Source organism: Apteryx rowi, unplaced genomic scaffold, assembly GCF_003343035.1.
Source record: "Apteryx rowi isolate R43461 unplaced genomic scaffold, aptRow1 scaffold_256, whole genome shotgun sequence".
Taxonomy (NCBI): Eukaryota; Metazoa; Chordata; class Aves; order Apterygiformes; family Apterygidae; genus Apteryx; species Apteryx rowi.
In genome coordinates this window covers 442141-465782 of record NW_020448930.1, presented here as the reverse complement: position 1 = coordinate 465782, position 23642 = coordinate 442141, and positions in this window count along the sequence as shown.

The window sequence follows — 23642 nt, the reverse complement described above, 5'->3', positions numbered from 1 at the left end:
TTATCCTTAACAGTCCAGAGTCTACTGAAGGATTCAAGATTAACATATAGCTAAATGACTGTGAGGCCCACAGTGACCTCCACAGATGAGCACCAGCAGGCTAACGCAGACCTGGTGCAAGGGAGTGAAAATTCTCTGAATGATGCTGGTGCAAATTTGAGTTGTGATAGAGATATTTAATACGTATAACTTACAGTTTGAGAGTGGAGAGAGGCAAAGAGGAAAAGGAAATAGCTAAAGGAAAAAAGGCATTTTTAGAACACTGCTTCCTCAATATACACACAGAAGCATTCACACATGTACACGCCGACTGCGTTCTGTGAAACAAATTAAGCATTGAAAAAAAAAAATCCTACCACATAATTAGCAACCAGTTTAATTGCAGGCACTAGCCTGCTCTTTCTGACAACACCCTGCAGTCATGTTTTTAATTGGGCTTGACTGCGCCTCGAAGGCCAGGCGGGAGCGAGGTGCAGTGTGGCACGCTCCGTGAGGCGCTCGCGGGAGCATCGCGCGGCGCCTGCGCCCGCCTTGCAGCCGGCTGTGGCTGCTGGCTGCTGTGTGCTGGCACGGGTTCTCTTATACAGCCAGGGCAATGCAATCTGCCTTTGCTCTTCTCAGAGAGGTAACATTTTATTTTTCCTCAGGAGATGCCACTGTAGGAGCAGCAAAGGTTTAAACTGCATTTCTTCCCAGATCTACTGGCAAAGGCATGCTTTATTCATACCTTGTGCCAAGCAACAAGACCATACACTCATGCTGTATGTGAACATGCAGCGCAGCAGCTGGCCGTAAGTGGAAAGAAGCCCCAGGAAATCTAACTTCTGCTTGAACTCTGTCTACTTTTCAAAAAGCTTGCTTTCTATCAAACCTGAAAATGCAAAGGAAGTGATGGAACAAACTGAGTAAGCTGGGGAAAAGAGCATTACTTCTCTAGATACCCCAAACTTGCAGTCTGCACTTAGCACAGAGGAGCTGTGATGTGCTACTTCAGAAAATGAGCAAGTGAACTCAGGGCAATTAAATTCTCAGCTGCCTGGCTGCTGCTTTCATCAGTTTTGTGCATTCAGTGAATATTCCTTCCTAATCCTGCAAAGGGATGGTCTTAAACTTTAAAGAGAAGCCTGACACAGAACAGTCCTGAGAGTGCCAAAATTTCTTCATGCCTCAGTTTCCTTATCTGTAAAATGGGATTGATACAACAATACCTCTAGAGTAATTAGGTATTCCTTCATGCTTTGGTATTTGCTTAGTGAAGTGCAGTGACATATACATTTAGAACAAAAAAAAACAAAAAAAGTGTAAAGGAGTTTGGCTCTTCCCTGAACACTCTGTCTTTGTTTTACACAAAATTCCTGTTTAGGAATTAGGACAGTGCGTGTCTTGTTCTGTATCTCACATTGTGCATTTTAAAGGCAAAATTCTTCAGTGAATGTCTACAGGTAAACCAACTGGTGAGCCTACTGTAGATGTGCCTTCTCCTCAATTCTTTGTGGTGCAGAAAAAGCCAGTTTTCAAGCATACCAACCTGGAACCAGCACTAGTCCACTACAAAAATAGCTCATTTCCTCTGTTTTAAATATGGTTTTACTTTTTCATCAGGTTTTAATTGAAATCTCATTAATTTAAGTATGTCTGTTGTAAATCATTCAGAAGTGTTTCTGATTTCTACTCTTTGTTTTTATGTAAGCATTCAATAATTTGTACATGGGAATCACCTGCAAGTTTGTTGTCTGGCTTAAGTTCATCATCTAGACTTACCAATAGTCAGTGAAAAGAGAGAGCCCCATCCAATTAAGTGACTCGTTCTACCCGGTTGAGATGCCTACGTTAGAATGGAAAAATCAACCTCTGAAGAGGTTTTTCTCTCTCCATTGACTATGCAGAGTGCAAATGTCAGACTTGGACTACACGCCTTGCTTGAAGCAAGTGAAGTTAGTCTGTGATTCATGTCCATAATGCAATCAGCTTCCAAAGTAAAGATAGTCTGCGTGCTGTTCTTCTTTGCTGTTGGCATTTCTGGTATATAACTGATCATCTGAGGTTATACCAAAGGACACGGTAGATGATCATTCTGCAGTCTCTGTATGTTTGGCTTTTCTCCCTGTGAAAACAAAGGCATGAGATAGCAGAGCCAGAGCTCGTGAACAGCAGGATCTTGTGCAACATTTAAAGTAACTGAGTCCAAGGCATGTATTCAGATCCAGGGCTGGAAAGAGATATTGGACATACTGTATATGGGAGCAGAATTAATAGCAGGCAATGATAGCTAAGGAAGAGAAAGCTAAATAACAGAAGATGAACAACAAACTTCTAGTTATAAGCAGTCATCCATAATCAGAGCTGTAAAATCCTGGGAATCTGTGACCATTTCATATCCCAAACTAACATCCTCATAGGCAAGCTCAGGAAGTGTGGGCTAGATGAGTGGACAGTGAGGTGGATTGAGAACTGGCTGAATGGCAGAGCTCAGAGGGTTGTGATCAGTGGCACAGAGTCTAGTTGGAGGCCTGTAGCTAGCGGTGTCCCCCAGGGGTCAGTCCTGGGTCCAGTCTTGTTCAACTTCTTCATCRRTGACCTGGATGAAGGCACAGAGTGCACCCTCAGCAAGTTTGCTGATGATACAAAACTGGGAGGAGTGGCGGATACGCCAGAGAACTGTGCTGCCTTTCAGAGAGACCTGGACAGGCTGGAGAGGTGGGCGGAGAGGAACCTCCTGAAGTTCAACAAAGGCAAGTGCAGGGTCCTGCACCTGGGGAGGAATAACCCCCATGCACCAGTACAGGTTGGGGGCTGACCTGCTGGAAACCAGCTCTGCCAAGAAGGACCTGGGAGTGCTGGTGGACACCAAGTTAAGCGTGAGGCAGCAATGTGCCCTTGTGGCCAAGAAGGCCAATGGTATCCTGGGGTGCATCAGGAAGAGTGTTGCCAGCAGGTGGAGGGAGGTGATTCTCCCCCTCTACTCAGCCCTGGGGAGGCCACATCTGGAGTACTGTGTCCAGTTCTGGGCTCCCCAGTACAAGAGGGATGTGGCACTACTGGAGCAAGTCCAGCGAAGGGCTACAAAGATGATGAGGGGACTGGAGCATCTCTCTTATGAGGAAAGGCTGAGAGAGCTGGGCCTGTTTAGCCTGGAGAAGAGAAGGCTGAGAGGAGATCTTATCAACGTGTACAAGTATCTGAAGGGAGGGTGTCGAGAGGATGGAGCCAGACTCTTTTCAGCGGTGCCGAGCGACAGGACACGAGGCAACGGGCACAAACTGAAACACAGGCAGTTCCATCTGAACATGAGGAAAAACTTCTTCACTGTGAGGGTGACAGAGCACTGGCACAGGTTGCCCAGAGAGGTTGTGGAGTCTCCTTCTCTGGAGATATTCAAAACCCACCTGGACACGATCCTGTGCAATCTGCTCTAGGTGACCCTGTTGGACTAGATGATCTCCAGATGTCCCTTCCAACCTCAACCATTCTGTGATTCTGTGATAATCCAAATATTCAGAAGAACCAAATAACATAACTCATTTTGGAGAGACAGAATGAACTTCCTTCTTTTGTCTTACTCAGTCAGTGTTACTAGCCTGTCTAGAAAAGGCAGTATGAGCATGTGGTTTTACACAATACTGTATCTAGTCATAAAGTTAGGAAAGGCTTTACAATCATTAGCACAAAATATTAGTCATATTTAGAAGGACTTTTTGATCATTTTCCATCTCCCTCTGTCACCCTTGCCTCTTCATTAATAGCACAGTGACATCATCTGTAAATATGGGGAAGGAGCTCTACAATAGTTGCAAGACAGTTGATGACTGGAAAACACTATTTTTGTCAGAGAAGATCTGAGCTCTTGTAAAAGCAGCTAGATCTGTCAGAGCTCAATGACTAATGGCAAAGTTGTCCCTATCACTTCACCCCATTCTTCTACCAGAGTTTACTACCCCTGCAAAGGAGCTAAGAAATTGAGTGTGAAGCAGCACATCAGTAAATGATATTCACAGTCTGTCAGCTTACTCTATGGATGAAGATGGCTTTATGTTAAAGGCACCTCCCTGAGGGAAGTTTTCCCAACCCTGATCTGGGGCAGGACATAGAGGCCTTAAATTGCCACAGTTCATCTACCAAAGCTTATGTACCAGACTCCATAGGTGCACTCGGTTTTTGTCAGACCTCTAGGGTGCATGAAACTGGCAATGACCATCTGTCACCTCACTATGACAAACAAAATTATTAGTTTTAAAAAGGAAAATGCTCATTAGAATAATAATTTAAAAAACACACAGTAAAACTAGAGACCCCTTTACTAAAAAGGCTCCAAATTAAAAATTTTATGATGATTTTTAAGAGGCATTGTATCCTAAATCTCCCCGTGTTGAAGGCTTATACTGATAAATCCCAATTCAACTTGTGCTTGACTTACAGAACACAGTGTAAGACTCCCATCCAGCTTTTCAATATTTACTAGTTAGACATTGCAAACTCCTCTGGAATTTCTCTGCAGTCCAAGGGACTAAGGTTACTTGAAAACTGCCATTAAAAAAATAAAAAATAAAAATTAATAAAAGGAAGTTTCAGCCGGAGTACTCAGTTGCTCTGTGAAGATGACTGCATGTTCTTTTCAGAATGGGACAGAATAAGATGTCATCTCTAAACTGTTGAATCACTCTGAGGATGTTGAATCTTCCTGAATTGCACTCAGTAGCTGGAACAGGCCACTTAAACCTATCTGCTTTACCACAACCCCCACCGGACATTTGGATAAAATACTTTGCTTCAGAAAGGGCAAAGCTGTTAGGAAGGTTTCCCCCAGCACAAAACACTATGGAAACAGGATGTTCTTACTGCATGCAGACTTTTGCTTTCCATACCTTTAAGTGAGCAAGGGACTGCTAGTGGGAGCAGGGAGAGGAAATAAGTTTCTGTCCTCAGAATCCTCCTACTCTGGCGGTTTATTCTGCAGAATGGTGCAACAGCAATATAAAATAATATGGCCCTGACATCATCGGCTTTGCCAAATATCTTGCCACTAAAAAATCACAGTAACATGCCAGTAAGAATGTCTCTACACATTACATCTTTAACCCCATTCTCCAGTAGAAACTTCTGTAATTAGCATAGTATTTCCTTATATTAACTAAAGAAGTAATTTTATTATATTTGGAAAGCAAGGAAACATTCTTTCAGATTTTCTTCTGTTCTGTGGATTATTGTCTTTAATTCTTATAAACAGAAGAAATACAAAGCTATGTGCTTTATATACATATATATATACTATATATATATTTATAGGTTTTAGCAAAGCATAATCATACCAAAGCAGCAAAACATGCAAAGAAATTGGTATTCAAATATGGTATAGTCGACACGGTGCTTTCCATTCTTTCCCTTTCCTGGTTTCTAAACTCCAGGAACATTTGCAAGCTGAAGCAATATCTTTCTCTAGCATGCTGGTGCTCATGTTACATAAACAGTACTTGGTTGCTTTCTTCCATAGGAGCATCTGCTCAGCTGACAGTCCCTAGCGTACCAGCTTTGTTTTGTCCAAGGCACCAGTGATGAGTAATGGATCTGGCTAATCCTGATAATGTATGATGTAATTGTCAATGGGGTTTAATTATCAGAACATTGCATGTGGGATTATTTTGTAGTACAGTTTTTTAGTTGACTTACAGGCAGTTCTGAATTTGCAAGAACTACGATAAGTTATAGCTATCCAATCAGACATCATATTAACACATCTCCCCTACCATGTTTAGAAGTACAGAGATAGAGTGCAGAAACTCAGCTTGTTACTTGCAAAAATAAATGATCTGTATCATTCCATAAACTGTCATCAGAGCACTTTGGGGTCTAACATAAATCCAGTTCTCCTACCAGTTAAAATAAAAATATTCGTAAGATTTCAAATCTGCTAGGCAAACAAGCATGCAGTAAAAGTTTTACTGTAAGTGAAAGTGATGATTAGTCAGTGTTAGCCCTATACCATTGCTCCTAGGGTCTGCACCTCAAACTCCGTTTCTCTTTGTCATAGGAGAGCCTCAGATTGAGAAAGAGAGATTGCTCTCTGCCTACCAGGCAATAGCACGGGAAGGGTGCTATACCTTTGCAAGCTGTTGTGGGATGCAGTGATGACGGTTTGCCAACCATGAGAGAGAAGCAAAGGAAACATCAGCTCCTCAGTGAATATTCTCATACACAAACTAGTAGGGTGTTAGGAGAAGGAGTATTTAGCAGGGGAAGCTGGCAGTGCTGAGCACTGGGGTCTGATGGGTGACTGGGACCACAAAATTCCGAATTAAAAAACAGGTAAAACATGCTTCTACATACACTTTTTGCTCTCCTGTTCCCCCAGCCATGTGAAAAAGCAGCAATCTTCAAAGTGAATGCTGAATACTCTCTCAGTTCTTGCTGCCAAGGTGCAGCTTTGTGCCAGCCCTTGTTATGACAGAGCAACTACGTGTCAGCCCTCAGCAACCTCCTCCGCGTCAACGGGGAGGAGCGCAGGGTGCAGCAGGACACCTGTGACTAAGCAGCCGGAGATGCTGACCTGGGCGTCTGCTCCCTCAGCACTAGTCCCAGCTTTGCTGCTGACTCTTCCTATCACATCAAATGAGCATCTATATCTCATATTTTAAAAGAAAACTAAAAGCTCTCCTGGGAATATTTTGGTAGTTAAAGAAACCCAGCAATCCCAATTATCATTGGTGCCCCCAGATTGCAAATGATTTTCAAGGATCATGCACCTATAAAGCATACATAATAACAGGACCTTATGCTGAAAAGATCCATCCCTTTCGACAAAATTTCTATCCAGACACAGAAAGAAACTCAGATTTCATGTATACTTTTAGGCCACTTCTGATGCCGAGTTACACTTCTGTAACATAGGAGTCGTTTTTGACAGAGCTGATCCCATGTCCACATGCTGTTTTTCTACTTGATGAGGGATCGCTATCAATAGGTAGAACTACTGATGAAAAAACAATAGTGCTTATTGTTTTTTGCATCTTTTATGCCTGTTAGACCACCTGACTCTCTGAACTCTTTCTGACTTTTAGACTCTCGTTTGCATGTATCTCGATGTGTCGTGCTTGCAACAAGCTTACATATAGGTGAGGCTTATACCTCGTAAAAACAGAAAACAATAGGAAAACAAGGATGCCACGCTATTTCATCTTATTTTATTTTGTTGGTTTTGAGCCCATCAGGATAGATACTGTGCGCAAAATGTTCATACCATTAAAATTTTTGAAGAGGCTCCCTCTGACTTAAGTAGAGTTGGGACTCCATTGTATATATCATATACAGCTGTGTAACTTACAGCCTAATGATCCCTGAATTCTTCCTCAGATATTTATGTACTTTTCAAACTTAAATATTTAAAATATAACCTCCACAGATACTTCATTTACTTTTCCTGAATATTACCGCATTGGTGAGGAACATTCACTTTGCAGCAATGATCCACTTTTATTTATTTATTTATTTATGTTATTTTAGTCATGCTTAATTCATACCCACTGTTCTTGTGCCAGAAGTATCCGTTAGCTTCACTAATTTCCTCTCTAGTTGGTGCTTAGTCTACTATAACAGAGCCCAAGAGCATATCTGGCTGTTATCTATAAATAAATAGGGGTTGGGGTAGAAGCAGAAAACCTGAACACTTGGTCTTACCAAATAACCCATATGCCACCCTCAGCATGCTCTTCTGCCTTGGATCTCACATCCAGACTGTGTCCATGTCTTCTTGCACATTTGATCTACATCATGTCTAAAGCACAGCACCTTCTACCCATACACACAGCGAGACCATTCACAGGCAAGCTTTTGCAAATCCGATCTCACAGCATCTCTTAATGAATTCAAACATGTTGTGTTCATATCCACAAGAAGCTTTTCCTTGCCTATGTGAACTTAGTCTATAAAGTCAGCCTTCCTCACCCAGTTGTTATATTTTCAATCTAGTACCTTTTTTTTCCTTCCATGCTGTGCATTATACTTGGGAGTATACTCCTATAAACATCTGCTAAGCAATGGCATTGTTGTCCTCAAATTCCTCTATGAACACTTTTTCTCTGACACTTACAAAAACGTAACAGTGATGACATTTGGGTTACAGTTGCAACCTCCTGCCTATCCAGCTGACCAGCATGGCCACACTGTTTCCTGGTATTTCCCAGATCTATTGATCCCTTTTATTCTTATTGAATTGGAAACTCACCGGGAGATGAGCTTTCTGTTAGATGTTTTGTAAAGCACTTGAGGTTTTGTACCATGAGCATTTCTCCTAGACACAGGGACATTGTAATATAAAAAACAGCAGTAACATTAATTGCAATTTTTAACTGACACATCTCTTCAAAAATAGGCAAAGGACATCTTCACTCAGATCCACTAATTTCTTGATATATCTTGCTTAGTAACAATTAGTTGTGTTGAAGAGTTTTTTTTTTTTTTTTTTTTTAATTACAAGTTGGATACATAAGCAAAGATCCTGTTTCTTTCTTGCTTGAGTATATCCCATGGCCTTACTGTTTCTAGAAATAAGTTGACAAAAAAACACATTTAAAAAATCCTTGTGTTGTATCAGTGTTTTATGGTCTGGGAGTAGTGCATCAACTCAGTTTCTTTCTTATACCTATGTAGTGGGAAATGGCTACTTGGAGTGACCGGTTTAATGCTCCACAGGAGTGTTAACTATCACTTCTATATCAGAATTAATGGCACAATGAAGCTGAATGAAGATAATCATAGGCCACAAAATTTTGATGTGCTCACAATATAAACATTACTTTGAGTTTGCACTATCATAGAATCACAGAATGGTTGAGGTTGGAAGGGACCTCTGGAGATCACCTAGTCCAACCCCCCTGCTCAAGCAGGGTCACCTAGAGCACGTTGCCCAGGATTGCATCCAGCTGGGTTTTGAATATCTCCAGAGAAGGAGACTCCACAACCTCTCTGGGCAACCTGTGCCAGTGCTCTGTCACCCTCACAGTGAAAAAGTATTTCCTCATGTTCAGATGGAACTGCCTGTGTTTCAGTTTGTGCCCGTTGCCTCRYRTCCTGTCGCTCGGCACCGCTGAAAAGAGTCTGGTCCCATCCTCTCGACACGCTCCCTTCAGATACTTGTACACGTTGATAAGATCTCCTCTCAGCCTTCTCTTCTCCAGGCTAAACAGGCCCAGCTCTCTCAGCCTTTCCTCATAAGAGAGATGCTCCAGTCCCCTCATCATCTTTGTAGCCCTTCGCTGGACTTGCTCCAGTAGTGCCACATCCCTCTTGTACTGGGGAGCCCAGAACTGGACGCAGTACTCCAGATGTGGCCTCCCCAGGGCTGAGTAGAGGGGGAGAATCACCTCCCTCCACCTGCTGGCAACACTCTTCCTGATGCACCCCAGGATACCATTGGCCTTCTTGGCCACAAGGGCACATTGCTGCCTCAYGCTTAACTTGGTGTCCACCAGCACTCCCAGGTCCTTCTCGGCAGAGCTGGTTTCCAGCAGGTCAGCCCCCAACCTGTACTGGTGCAGGGGGTTATTCCTCCCTAAAGAACTAGAATTTGTCCAGAGTAATATCTCTGCTTAGAGTGATAATATTCCCCCTGCTCTAAGGAGCTTATTACACAGAGTGAAAAACTAGATTTATAAGTGGTTTCAAGCTTTAGGCCTGTCAAATAAGATTTAAAGCATTGTAGTTAATCTCAGAACTGTTCGTTTTAGCAGTCAGTAAAACAAGGAGAGTGATGTTAATCCACCTTTTAGAACATTTTAAGAAGTAAAATATTTTCAGTCAGCTGCTCATAAAGCCAAATTCTCACTTACACAAGATTAATTTCTCCCATTGGAGTATTGACTATAGAAAGAGGGACACTTTTTTCCATGTCTTCATTCTGAGAGATAATGAATGCCCTCAATTCTCAATTAACTTGGTAGGACATATTCTTTGAAACATGTTTAGTAGTTTAAATAGGCTCTTCTCCTGTCATGTTTCCTCTGAAGTGTATGTTTGAGATTCTATCCTTCATTATCTCTACAAAACTTTTTCCTACAAAATTGTATTAGAAAATGAAAAATCACTAGTCTGGCAGATAGAACTATAGAAGAAAGAGCCAGGATTAAATAGATAATCAAATCCCACAAAAAGTCCCAGTCAAATACCCTTTTCCTCTGCCCCCAGTTCCCCTTGCTCTCATCCTAGCAATAGAAGAAGGCAAGAGAGAAATAACTTGACAGGTTTTTTTCTTCCTAAGTTGTTACAACAAGCTTTTAAAAGAAACTTTACAACTTTCAACTGACAGCAGAATTCTCTTTATTTACTAGATACAATGAAATGTAAACATATTATTGTATAAAGTCCTGGTGGTTTCCTAAATCAGCTTTGCCCTGTGAAGAACAAGAAACTTTCTTAAGAGCATAGAAAAGGCTAATGTTCCAAGACCACATCAAAATCAGACTATGGCATCATCAACTTCCATATTTGAAAAGGAGGTGCCTGTTTCTAGACATGAGATATAACTACCCACTCGGCACGGCGCTGCTTAGTAACCCTGAGAAGCGAGGCTCTTTGCTAAGTGTACAGCGCATAGTAGGGGACTGCTGGACTTCTCACAGGACTCTTAACAGCAAATAGTCATAATGTGAGCACATGAGGGTGAGAAAATATCAGGCACCGGGCACCATGGGCAAGCAGCTTGCTGCTTTGTGTCTGTCTCTCAGCAAAGGCTCAGATCAAATGATTCATGAAGTTGGTACAACTGTACATACAACACTGCCATAAATCTAATGGAAATCTAATGGGAAAGAGGTAGGAATGACACTCATCACTGGCTCTTACATGGTGTTGTATAACATTGCACCCTGCCATCTGCGGAATATAATGCAATTCGACATGATGTGATGCAATCAAACATGACATTTCATTTTTGGATCAGGTACCCACTATCACCTTTTATAGTAGGCATAAAAACAGATTTTCTGCTAGAAGCAGTTGGCCATTATGTTCTGACAGACTTAGATAACTGTATGCAGAATAAAAAATCCAGTTTGCAAAGGATCCCAAAATTTAAATATTCCTTTTATTTCCAGTTAGGAAAAATCCTTCAATTCCCAAAATCTTAATTTTCCAGGAATAAAATTTGATAGAATGAATCATTATAGGTGATTCTAAAAGCTCTGTCTTAAGCTGGAACTTTGTATGTTCAGTGTACTATATCAACAATTCAAAATACAACCTACTGAAATGAAAAGTCACTAGAAAGAGAAAAGCATTTCAAAATGAAAAATGAAAATGTGTCTTTTAAAAAAATTTTTGAATTGACTGCTTGAAGATTGTCAGAACTTTGTTTCCCATTCAAATACAAACACACACATGTGTAGATATATATATTGATGCATATGTCTTGAGATCCAACCAATGAAATCTTCTTACTTCAGCATAATTTATAACCTGCTTTTCTCAAAATCTTATACTATATGTTCTTATGGAGCCTGGGTCTGCAAAATCTATAAACACATTTCTATTCTTCAAAGTATGAAGCATTTGCTTGATGTCAAGTGTCTAACTTTGAGGTTTAATAAGTTCTTAAAAGAAATATTAAGTCCTCTGCTCAATACAGATTGACTATTTCTGGTTATTCTTTTGCAACACTAGCTAGAATATACCAGAAATGTTTTTGACAAGAGTCATTGATTCCAAGACATGTAGACAGCTAGCTTCATTGGAATAGCATAGTTGTATTCATTGTGCCCTGTAATCACACTTGAGGAGAGAAAAATATCATTATCTTTACTATTAACTAGTTAATTGAAGCTCCTAAAACTAGCTTATATAATCCAATTTCAAACTAAAATAGAACTAGCCATTAAAAATAATTTCTACCATAATATAATTTGATTTGAACTCCAGTATCACTAAGAAAACCACAAATCTATCCCACTGTATTCAGCAGATGCAGGAGCATACATCTTATTTTGAAAAGCTGATGCAATCTCCAAAGCTTCCATATCCCAAACACTTTCAAACAAGATTAAGGAAATATCTATTGGGCCGTTTTTTAGGGATTTAAATTAATTCTGGCTGCACTGATCAGAAAAAAATTATAACAGCACTTGCTGCAGCTCTGCCTTCAGATATGGGATAGGATTTATTCACCCAGGCACACAATCAAGCAGCAGAGCTACATCTGGTCTCCTTGTCCGCAGGAGAGTGCACAGGCCTGCCTTTGCGTTGCTAAAGCTGGTTAGAAGCCAAACTTCTGCTCAGGAGACTATTCAGCGGTAACTTAGACTTACACTGAAGCCTCCACCAGTTTGCAGGCACAAAAACACTAGTTGCTTCACCAAATGTAATGCTGAGAAACCCCTGTGACAGAGCCAGCTGCAGCAGGCTTTGGTGGGGACCCTTGTAAGGGGATTCCCAGTGAGGCATTATTTTAGTGGATACTTAAAATCTGAATTCCTGCAGTGAATGGAGCAATCATTTAGCTAAGAAATCAAAACAAAATACCTTTTACCTTCTCTGGGTTTTTTATCTCTGTTCACTGAGAAAAATGGTGAGCATGTGTCTCAAACAGTTTAATTATGGAAGGGAATTGGCAGCTGTGAAGTTGTGATTGATTTTATTAATGTTTGGTAGTATTTAACTGCAGTATAAATCTACTTATATTCCTCTTTTGCAATTAATTATTGCTGCAAATTGTAAATCTATCAGCTATCAATCCTGGATTCTGTTTTAGAAGTAATTGGAACCTCACATAGACCAGCTGCAAGAAGTAAACTTAATAAGCATACTAGCACTATAAGCCTGGGTAATTGTAAGTTTCTGAATTACTTACTGCATTACACTGCTTTTTTACGGTTAAGTTTTAACCAAGCTGTCTGAAAAAATATTAAAGATTTAGCGGATTAGACACTAAGGAACAACATACCTTCAGTTTAATTTTAACTCTGCTAGTCTAGTAGTATTCCTTACTGTTATGTGTTGCCTCTTCCTATTATAAACATTTTGAATTTATTATAAGAACCATAGAGTTTAATGGATGTAATTCTAGCAATATGACTATATGATCATAAATAATGAGTAAAAAGGTCTGAATGGATAAAAGTTCCCTTGAGTAAAAATAATGTATCAAAAGTAAGTAAAGAAATTCAATAACAAACTACATGGTTAAAATATAATTAGCACCAAAACATTGTCATTCCATCCCAAAATAATGGAGATGATTGTGCCTAAATAACCTATCAGTCTCAAAAAATACCCACCGGACCAATGATTTCAAAGAAAATGAGTAACTTTCTACTTAATTGTGTTACGGTTTTAAATCACTAAGGCCAGAAGCTTTGTGGGCCTTGAATTGGATTCAGTATTTTTACAGATAATGAGAACACTTATGATTCCACTAGACAGAGTCAAATGAGTTTTAGATGAGATATAAACCTGAGGGCTTCAAACCAAAACTCAGCCTAAAAGTAGATGGGGCTAGAAAATCTCACAGTAGCAGAAAATGGGGATATTTTACACTTAGGTTGAAGAGATTCTCCCTAGTACCGTTTGAGCTCACACCAGTACCTAGCATCAACACAATCACAAATATGCTATTTATTGTAATTTTAGAAGCCTTTTATACACACACATATATATAAATGTTTATTTACAGTGTCTCCCTCAGAAAGTACAAATTTCACCGTGTGCATTACAATAATTTCAAAATAAGTAAGAAATTGTAAACACAAGGAAGTTCCTTCAAAGGAAGAGACTAGTAATATAGACTAAAGTAAGAATCTACTTCTTTTCATGCGGTTAGTCTGCCCAGGACTAATGAAGAATACAGTAGAAAAGCTATTCTGTATCATTCACCATAGGAAGACTAATCTCATTTTCTTACATCTTTGTTAGATAATACTCCAAGTTATTAAAAAAAAACAACCCTGGTTCTTTATACCACTGATTCATGCTTTTAGGGAAGCAAAGTATTTTGCTCTTTTCCTAGTGGAATTTCTGTGTTTGTTTAGTTACTAGCACAAGAAAATTAGGGAGAGAAAATAGCTAGCTGATTCCAACAACTAGTCTTATCGTATGAAAACCAAGTATTTGTTCTGATGGCATGCCTGGTACTTGAGGCCCAGCCAGCCTACGCTAAGCACCACCAAGAATGTATGAGATTTGGCAGGTATGTCTCACTTAAATTCCACTTTTATTTCTGAAAATGCCGTTATGATATCATGTTCTTTGATCTCAAAACCCCAGGATGTTCTCTCAGCCACTACCTAGAATTACTATTTAGGAACAAGGCAGTGGAACTGAATTACCTGAAGTCCCACATTTGTACTAATAATAGCTTCCTCAGTAACATACGTAAATTTATATAACAGATTTTCTTTTCCTTGATTATATATGCAAGCATATGCCCACTGTATAAGAATCTCTTTACTCACCACAGAAATGCACATACCTGTGATGTGAAACAAATCATCACTTTGGACTGAATCCTTTCTTTCGGCTTTTCCTCCCTAATATTTCTAATTGCAACCAGATCAGTTGATATATGAAGAGTTTTATTTCTTCCCTCTGCACCAATTTTTTACCCAAGAGATACACAGTATTTATTATGGTGGGGCTGTCTTTTTTTTTTCTTTTTTCTTTTTTTTTTGAGGAAGGGGGTTTGTTATAGGTATAAATCTGAAAGATCCTGAATTAGTAGAATATCTGAGTCTCTGGCTCCTATCGGCCTATAAGGTTGCAAAACAACATCCTATAGAACTACTTTTTTTTATCTGTTAGCATTACTGTTATTCTAATAGGAATTTTAATTATTTTATATGTTTATTTATTGCAAGTGCTATCATTAATCATCATTAATTGCAGTGATTACAATGACAGAAGTTTCAGCACTTATGTAACTGGGGAAAACAGATTTTGGAGGAGTATAACATTGGCATGTGACACAAGTGTTACAATGACTAATATTAACAAGGTTAAGGCAATTCAAAAAAGTTAAATAATAGAAAAGTGAGATATCTTTGCAGATATTTATAGAGTCTCTTCTGAAGTACAAAGAAAGCTATGAAGTCTTTTGAAATTCTGTCTTGCATCAGGTCCAATCAGTTAGAAATTAAATATTTGATATCATATATTGACATACAATGATTTGATATCATAAGGTGACAAGTACTGTGAAGAAAACTATGACAGGCCTTGAAAGTGAAAACAAGTATCTTATGTTTAATCTGAGCTTTTCTCAATTTAAATCATATACATGAGTTTTACATTAGCTAGTGTGTCCAGAAGATTTTTTTCCAGTTCTTTCTAGTAAAGAACATTGCAGCCCTTTTTTCTTACTCACACTTTTTTAAATTTTCATCTTAGGTAGCACTAACTCACTAGAGATAGGTACAATTTTTAACTGAAATAATTTTCTTTAGGGAATGTTATTTTAAAATATTTTCTGAAAGAGGAACTTAAATCATTTTGATTTTTTTCATTTGTAAAACAGCCACAAATCCTGTTTCAGCTTTTGAAACAGAAGTCTCCATTTATCACTTGAAATACTACTTCCAATGTCATTTTATATATTTAAATTAAATAATAAAGTTGTTAATCCACCCAATTTTTAAAATGGCATTTAGCCAAAAATTTGTTTTAGATTCATTTAGAGAACAAAAATAACATTTTTTCCTGACTTGGTGTAGCTACTTGCCTCTTAGTTACAAGTCTATTTTATCTCTGTATGTATCCCGGTGTAATATGCAATGAAGTATACACTGTCCACATAGAGGAGTGAATACATATTCTAAACACACAATTTATGAAGGCTCATGTATATCTATATTTGGAATGACTTATTCCTTATGTGTTAGAACCACTGATAGCTTTCCTTTGAACTAAATAGTGCAAATTTCTATTGACCAATATGTAACTTCTATGCATGTAAAATACACCACTAAAATATATCCTTTCTGTACACAGCTATTCTATAGTGCTGAGCAATCAGTGCACCTCATGTTTGCATTTTTATCATTTAGATTCTTCCAAATGTTCAAATGCTTGTGGTTTATTCTCATTTTGCAGTCTCTGCCCTTTTTTGATCAATGCTAAATGTGTCAGATCCTTGTCTTTTCAATCTTATTTCCAACATATCAAAGACAGCAGGACATCAAAACATCAGTGTTTTGACTAAGTTAAAATATGAGTTTGATCTTAAATATGCATTATGAGATTATACACATGATTTTAGTTCATAGATATCTTTAACTGGTTTCCTCAAAGTTGAAACAAAAAAACCAATAATTTTACCAATTTTTTCTCTAGTATACCAGAAGAGTTAAATTTAATGATTTCATATTACTGAACTGCCAAACACATAGACACCAGTAATTAAACAGTTCATGAATTCATCTTAGGTGTATAGCAAGGTAACAATGACAAAGTGTCATCTAAATCCTTAGGTACTATAACAAACAACAACTGCAAAAGTAAGAACAGACTCTGGACTCTGCTGTGTTTAAGGATCAATTAGGATTTGCCTGCAAGTCTGGATATGAATTTAGCATTTTAACTACTCTGTACTATTACCTTTCCTTTCTCTGCCTCCTGAGATTGCCCTTAATGCACTCTGAAGTTACGCCTACAAGGACAGACACAGATAAAGATGTTCTTCTGTCCATAATCTGAACTGTTCACAAACAAGCCAATTGGTGTTCCAGATGTTAAACAGAGGTGTTAGTGCATGGTTATGGCCAAGGGAAAAAGTTGTCTTAGTAAACATATGCCCTTCATCTCAGTAACACAATTATATGGTTTCTGGACTAGAGCTAACTCCCTCTGGCCAGTTTGGTGCATCTTTTCATTCTCATCTTCTAAACTGGCAAAATATGATGGATTTTCTGGGAGTTATCTTAGCCTTCCTTGAAAGCAAAGATACCTTGCACATTGTGCAGAAACAGAGACCAGCTCAGGGTAGCAAGTTTCCGGTAAATTCACACCTGAGCTTCCTGTGAACTAATTTCCCATGTAAACAAGTCCTGACAGACTGACAAGGTATCAGGAATTTTTAGATGTTCTCAGCTACCCTCATTGCAGAAATTAAAATAATAATGGCTCATTATTTTACAGACTTCTTATACTGTGAAGTCACTCATTAAAGGTTTTAAGACTGTAATGGTGGTGACATGTTACTGCTAAATCCACTCAAATGTCCTATGAATAATTTGCATGTTCATTGTTTCACATGGAATATAAAGCACAAAAGGAGGGGAGTAATCCAGAAATACAGCCAGTCCTTTGCTTCCTGGAGATTTCTCCCATATTCAGAAGCTTGTCTAACATTTCTTACTTACACACTGTGAATATTAAGGCAAAACAATTTTTTTTTCCCCAGTTTACGCTATATGTTATATGAAGTGTCCCTGGCATTTGGCAATGGCATGAGCACGGACAAGTCATCATTCTACTTTGCTGCAAAAATCCCTTACCTTTTATGATTTTATTGTTGCATTCATTCACACTTACACTGTTTCTACTGGTTCCTCTGTCATCTCCTGAATTGAATCCAAGCTCTTCATTCTTTCCTCCTAAGCCAGCATAATATGACAGTTATGGTAAGTTGCAGGCACACCGCTTATTTCCTGAGTAGGTCTTTTCTTCCTATTATCCTTTGATCTACACTTAGACCTTGTTCAGCTGATACCAAAATAGCAGCATAAAAAAGCTGCATAGGGGCACTTCTACATATATAGAGTAAACCCCCAGAGCAGTATTACTAGCATTTGTATTACAGTGGTGCCTAAAAATCCCAGCTGAGATCAGTACCTTACTATGCCAGGCACTAGGAAGAACAATAGCACATTACATATCTTGGCACTGATGAGCTTACAGTAAAAAAGGACAAAGTGTTGGAAGGTTTACACAAAAAGCTGGAAAGTCACACACTGAGTTAGTGGGATAATCAGGAGTTGACCCTTGATTGTCTGCGTTTTGAAGTCTTTCTGTATTTTGCAACAATAATTTAAGGCAGGGCTGGCTTTTGCAAGACCTGAAGCTAAGAGATCCAGGTTTTAAGGCATCGGAACACCTGTGTCAAAAATGGCAAACATATTTTTATGACTTCTGTGCTGTCCATTCTTATCTGTGAAAATAGTGGTGAAAGAACTTCAAGGGATCAAGAACCCAATTTCCTGTAAAAGATGTGACTGGATTGCTGTCATAAAAATATATTCACTTTTTAATGACCTAAACTGGTTATATTCTGAGATCCTGTCTATTTAGCACATCTCCTTAGCATTACCATCCACATTTACTTAAGGAGACATCAGCTGCAGAAAATGAGTTCTTCACATCTAGTGAGCTCAAAACCATGTAAAACCTGACCAACAGATGAGTTAATGCTGAATTTATCCCTGAATGGTTCCTTCCAGGAGTCATTATTCAGTCATTTGGAAACTGAGGGAGAGTCTCTTCCACTTTAGTTAAAGCCAGAACCTCAAAATTATCTCCCATGAGAAAAGCCATTAGGATGCATAGGAGAATGATACCACACGAGCCCAGAAATGCTTCTGAGGGAATGGAAAATTTCCTCTATTTGTCTATGAAGGAGCAGCAGACTGACATTTTTAAATCCTGGAAAGAGAGAAGATAAAAATTTCCAGTGGATGTGTGACTATGCTTTCTATTTTCTTTCAAAATAAGTTTTACTTCATGTTCTTTTCCACCCAGGATTCAGGACTCTGACTGGGTTTGAAAGAGGAGGGGAGATGATTTATGATGCCACTGCAAAGCAGAGAGTAGAGGGATGTGCCATTTCACACCAAGGATTTAAGCATATAAAATCCAGACATGTTGCTCCTAAACTATGGTTTCTGCAAGACGTTTCTGTAGACTCATATACAAACACATAGTTTATAAAAACATGGAACCATAGAATATCTTATGTTGGAAGGTACCTCTGCAAGTCAACTAGTCTAACCCACTGCTCAAAGAAGGGTCAACTTTGAAACCAGGTCAGGTTGCTCATGGCTTTGTTTGGCTGAGTTCATGTTTTATAAGTGTTTGAGATTATAATGTTTAACTGATTTTTAAATAGGCATTTTGCAGAAAGCATTCCTTCTCTGTGTTACTCTCAAGAACACAGAGAACCACATTTCCTCTCTTACAGTATTTTGAGGATGGTGGTCTTCAGGCTTTTGAATTTTGAATGCTGTAAGCACTGTGGGCTGCAGTCAGGTCATAGGGGAAGGTAAATATGGCTTTACACAAACTTCATGACTCTGTGTGTTAGGATCAATGAGAGGCCAGGCTGTCTATCTGTTTAGGAGGTCACCGGGATGGTTCTCTCACTTATATTAGCAGTCTCTGACTCCGACAACCCCTTCTGCTTAGCCAGGAAATACTTCCCAGGAGCTATTTTCCTTTCTGCAGGGAAAGATGGTAAGGGGGTGGTTATGTGGGCTCCCTCCATCTAAGGATTCCCTCTACAGAAGTAGAAGGGAAGAAATCTTCAGCTCATTGTAGCATTTATGGTTACTTCACCCTAATGGAACTAGATTCATGAATCACGGGGGAAGGGAGTGCCCCTCCTCCCCCTTTTTTTTTTCTTCTAATGGAGTATCGTCATGGACTTTCTAAAGCACAGAAGTGACAAGATTTGTCTCCAGTCTCTGTTCTCCTGTGTCTTCATTCTAACAGGTGCAAAACACAAGAAAACTTTTCCTTCTTGCATGAATTCCGCAGAGGTAGGACAGCGCTCTAGAAGGGAGAGGGCTCACTGGACTGTTGTCATTGCTCCTTTCTGCCAAAGACATGGGGACAGAGAGGGGATGGAGAAGGTTACTTGGTCTAGAGAAAAGTTGAAAGAGAACCTGGCCATACTAAAGTATTAATCAAAACTGCAGGGGAACAAAGGGGAGCATTTCAGCCAATCTTGACTGGTTTGGGATCACATCTTGTGAACACAGAAATGAGATTGAAGAGTTTGAATATAGAACCTAAATCTAGAATTTTGATAATGAGAAATCAGTGACTGCGGTTTTAATAGTATTTTAACACATAGCATTTTTATAAATGTATTGTTATAAATTGTCAATGATAAAAAAATACTTTTAACAGTTGCTATAACTATTGATTAGATTGCTCACTATGGACTATTCAAAACTATTGAGATTATGCTATGATTATGTAGAAATAAAATTCTCCAATTGGGAAGCAGTCTATGAAGAGGAAAAGTCTCTAACAAACAAATATCATTTGCACATAGGCTAACTTAGCTCTAAACATATAAAGACATTGCATACTTGGTAGCGATGATAAGAAATTAATATATACTTCCTGGTTATGCAGTAAAACTACTCATAGCAATCAGGTTTGGAGGAGAAAAATTAATAGATGGACATACTAGGATCCACTTGAAATGATGGGTATGGGAGTAGTTTTGACGGTTTTACTGTTTGTCTCTCAAGATCATCAAGCATTGCAGAAAGTTGGGAGTAAATATTAGATATTGGCTTTACAATACAAAATTGATTTTCCTAAAGGTGGAGTGACCATTTTCCAATGTTTATTCATTTATAGCTGCCTTCTAAATTGATATAGCAGTAGAGAAAAGATAGAGTTCAAAAGGTTGTCTGGATCTCCTTTTATTCTATTTTAAGAGATTTATGGAAACTGTCACTGATAGTACAAAGAAGCTTTTTATCTGTGTATGTCTATGGCTTGTTTTGGCTATTCTTAGATTGTGTGGGAAGAAAAGCAATTCACCAATACTTTTTAGCATAAGAATTATTAAAGAATAGTAAAAAAAAAAAAAGAAAAGAAAAAGAAAGGCTTTGAATAAAGTGAGACATTCCTTAAAGGTAGAGGATTTGGTATAGTATGAAAGGAAGCAATCTCAGGCTCAAAAGGTTATTAGAACATCTAAGAAGCCCTGCTGCCAAAATCTCTGTAGCACTATTAATAAACATACTTCAGTGGGTAAAATATGAAATAAGATTATAAGGATCAGTATAAGAGAGCACACATCCTTTGCAATACCCAGTTTAATTAAAAGTGGTATTACTGTCGATTCGAAAGCATTGAAGTTGAACATGAAGAAGGTTTTGCTTAATGTTATTAAAAGCATGACGATATGAAGATGATTTTGTAGGTGTCAGGAATATTTTTTTAAAGAGATGTTTCATGTTAGACTTTAAGACTGGAATGAGGAAGCTATGCAATTCTGTTGCCAGTTAGTGAAATTGAAGAGGAAGCATTATTTGATTTTGAGATATCTTCCCTTGATTGGATTAATGACTTACAGAGTGTGTTTAATAATGTGTCAACTGTGTTTGTTAATGTTTTTAAGATTATTTGAAGCAAGAGGCAAATTTAATCTATTTCAAAATCTTATAATGTTACAAGGGCTATATGAAAGATCTATAATAGAGCACAGAGTAGGAATATTTCATTAGATTTCATGTTTGTTACTAATAGAAATCTTCACCCAAATCCATGATATTCTAAGATGATTCCAGGCCAAATTTTGGCTGAATGTGAAAAAAGTGGGGGGTGGGGGGGTGGGAGGGTTGTCATAAATAGAAGCCATTAATGTGATGTGCTAACGTATTTGTTTTGGCAGAGTTTTGACTAAACTTGAACCTTTTTTTAAAAAAACTGGAAAAGCCAAGTAAAATTTTGAGGATTTTGAATCCACCTAAAAGGAAGAGAGAAACATCTGGGGATGGGAAAAAAATCCATAATATAAGATGCGGTTGGTGTAAATACTTCTGACTGTTGAAGCTGAGGTTTACATATATGCTGTTCAGTTGTCCTGACAAGAGGCTTGCTGGAAACAGAAGCTTTTACAGATAAAAAGGAGAAATGAGGGCTTCTTCTCTGTTGCTAAGTGCAGTGTGTGGGTATGCATGTGTGAGAGAAGTAATTCCTAAACACAATGTAATCACAGAATCACAATCACAGAACAGCTGAGGTTGGAAGGAACCTCTGGAGATCACCTAGTTCAACCCCCCTGCTCAAGCAGGGTCACCTAGAGCACATTGCACAGGATTGCATCCAGGCGGGTTTTGAATATCTCCAAGGAAGGAGACTCCGCAACCTCTCTGGGCAACCTGTGCCAGTGCTCTGTCACCCTCACAGTGAAGAAGTTTTTCCTCATATTCGGATGGAACTGCCTGTGTTCCAGTTTGTGCCCGTTGCCTCTTGTCCTATTGCTGGGCACCACTGAAAAGAGTCTGGCCCCAACCTCTTGACACCCTCCCTTCAGATATTTATATACATTGATAAGATCCCCCCTCAGTCTTCTATTCTCCACGCTAAACAGGACCAGCTCTCCAGCCTGTCCAGGTCTCTCTGAATGGCAGCACAGCCTTCTGGCGTATCAGCCACTCCTCCCAGTTTTGTATCATCAGCAAACTTGCTGAGGGTGCACTCTGTGCCTTCATCCAGGTCATTGATGAAGAAGTTGAACAAGACTGGACCCAGGACTGACCCCTGGGGGACACCGCTAGCTACAGGCCTCCAACTAGACTCTGCGCCACTGATCACAACCATCTGAGCTCTGCCATTCAGCCACTTCTCAAGTCACCTCACTGTCCACTCATCTAGCCCACACTTCCTGAGCTTGCCTACGAGGATATTTTGGGAGACAGTGTCGAAAGCCTTGCTGAAGTCAAGGCAGACAACATCCACTGCTCTCCCCTCATCTACCCAGCCAGTCATTCCATCAAGGAAGGCTATCAGATTGGTTAAGCATGATTTCCCCTTGGTGAAGCCATGCTGACTACTCCTGATCACCTTCTTGTCCTCCACATGCTTGGAGATGGCCTCCAGGATGAGCTGCTCCATCACCTTTCCAGGGATGCAGGTGAGGCTGACTGGCCTGGAGTTCCCTGGGTCCTCCTTCTTGCCCTTTTGGAAGACTGGGGTGACATTGGCTTTCTTCCAGTCTTCAGGCACCTCTCCTGTTCTCCAGGACCTTTCAAAGATGATGGAGAGTGGCCTAGCAATAACATCCACCAGCTCCCTCAGCACTCGTGGGTGCATCCCATCGGGGCCCATAGATTTCTGGATGTCAAGTTTGCCTAAATGATCTCTAACCCACTCCTCCTCCACCAAGGGAAAGTCTTCCTTTCTCCAGACTTTCTCTCTTGCCTCCAGGATCTGGGGTTCCTGAGGGCTGGCCGGAGCAGTAAAGACTGAAGCAAAGGCGGCATTCAGTAACTCTGCCTTCTCTGCATCCTTCGTCAYCAGGGCACCCACCCCATTCAGCAGTGGGCCCACATTTTCCCTAGTCTTCCTCTTGCTATTGATGTATTTGAAGAAGCCCTTCTTGCTGTTCTTGATATCCCTTGCCAGATTAAACTCCAAATGGGCCTTGGCTTTCCTATTCCCATCCCTGCATTCTTGGATGACATCCCTATGTTCCTCCCAAGTGGCCTGTCCCTGCTTCCACCTTCTATACATTTGCTCCTTATGTTTGAGCTTTGCCAGGAGCTCCTTGCTCATCCATGCCGGTCTCCTGCCCCCTTTGCTCGACTTCTTGCTCATAGGGATGCACTGTTCTTGAGCTTGGAGGAATCGATGTTTGAATATTAAACAGCTCTCTTGGACCCCCCCTCCTTCTAGGGCCCTCACCCATGGGATTCCTCCAAGAAGGTCCCTGA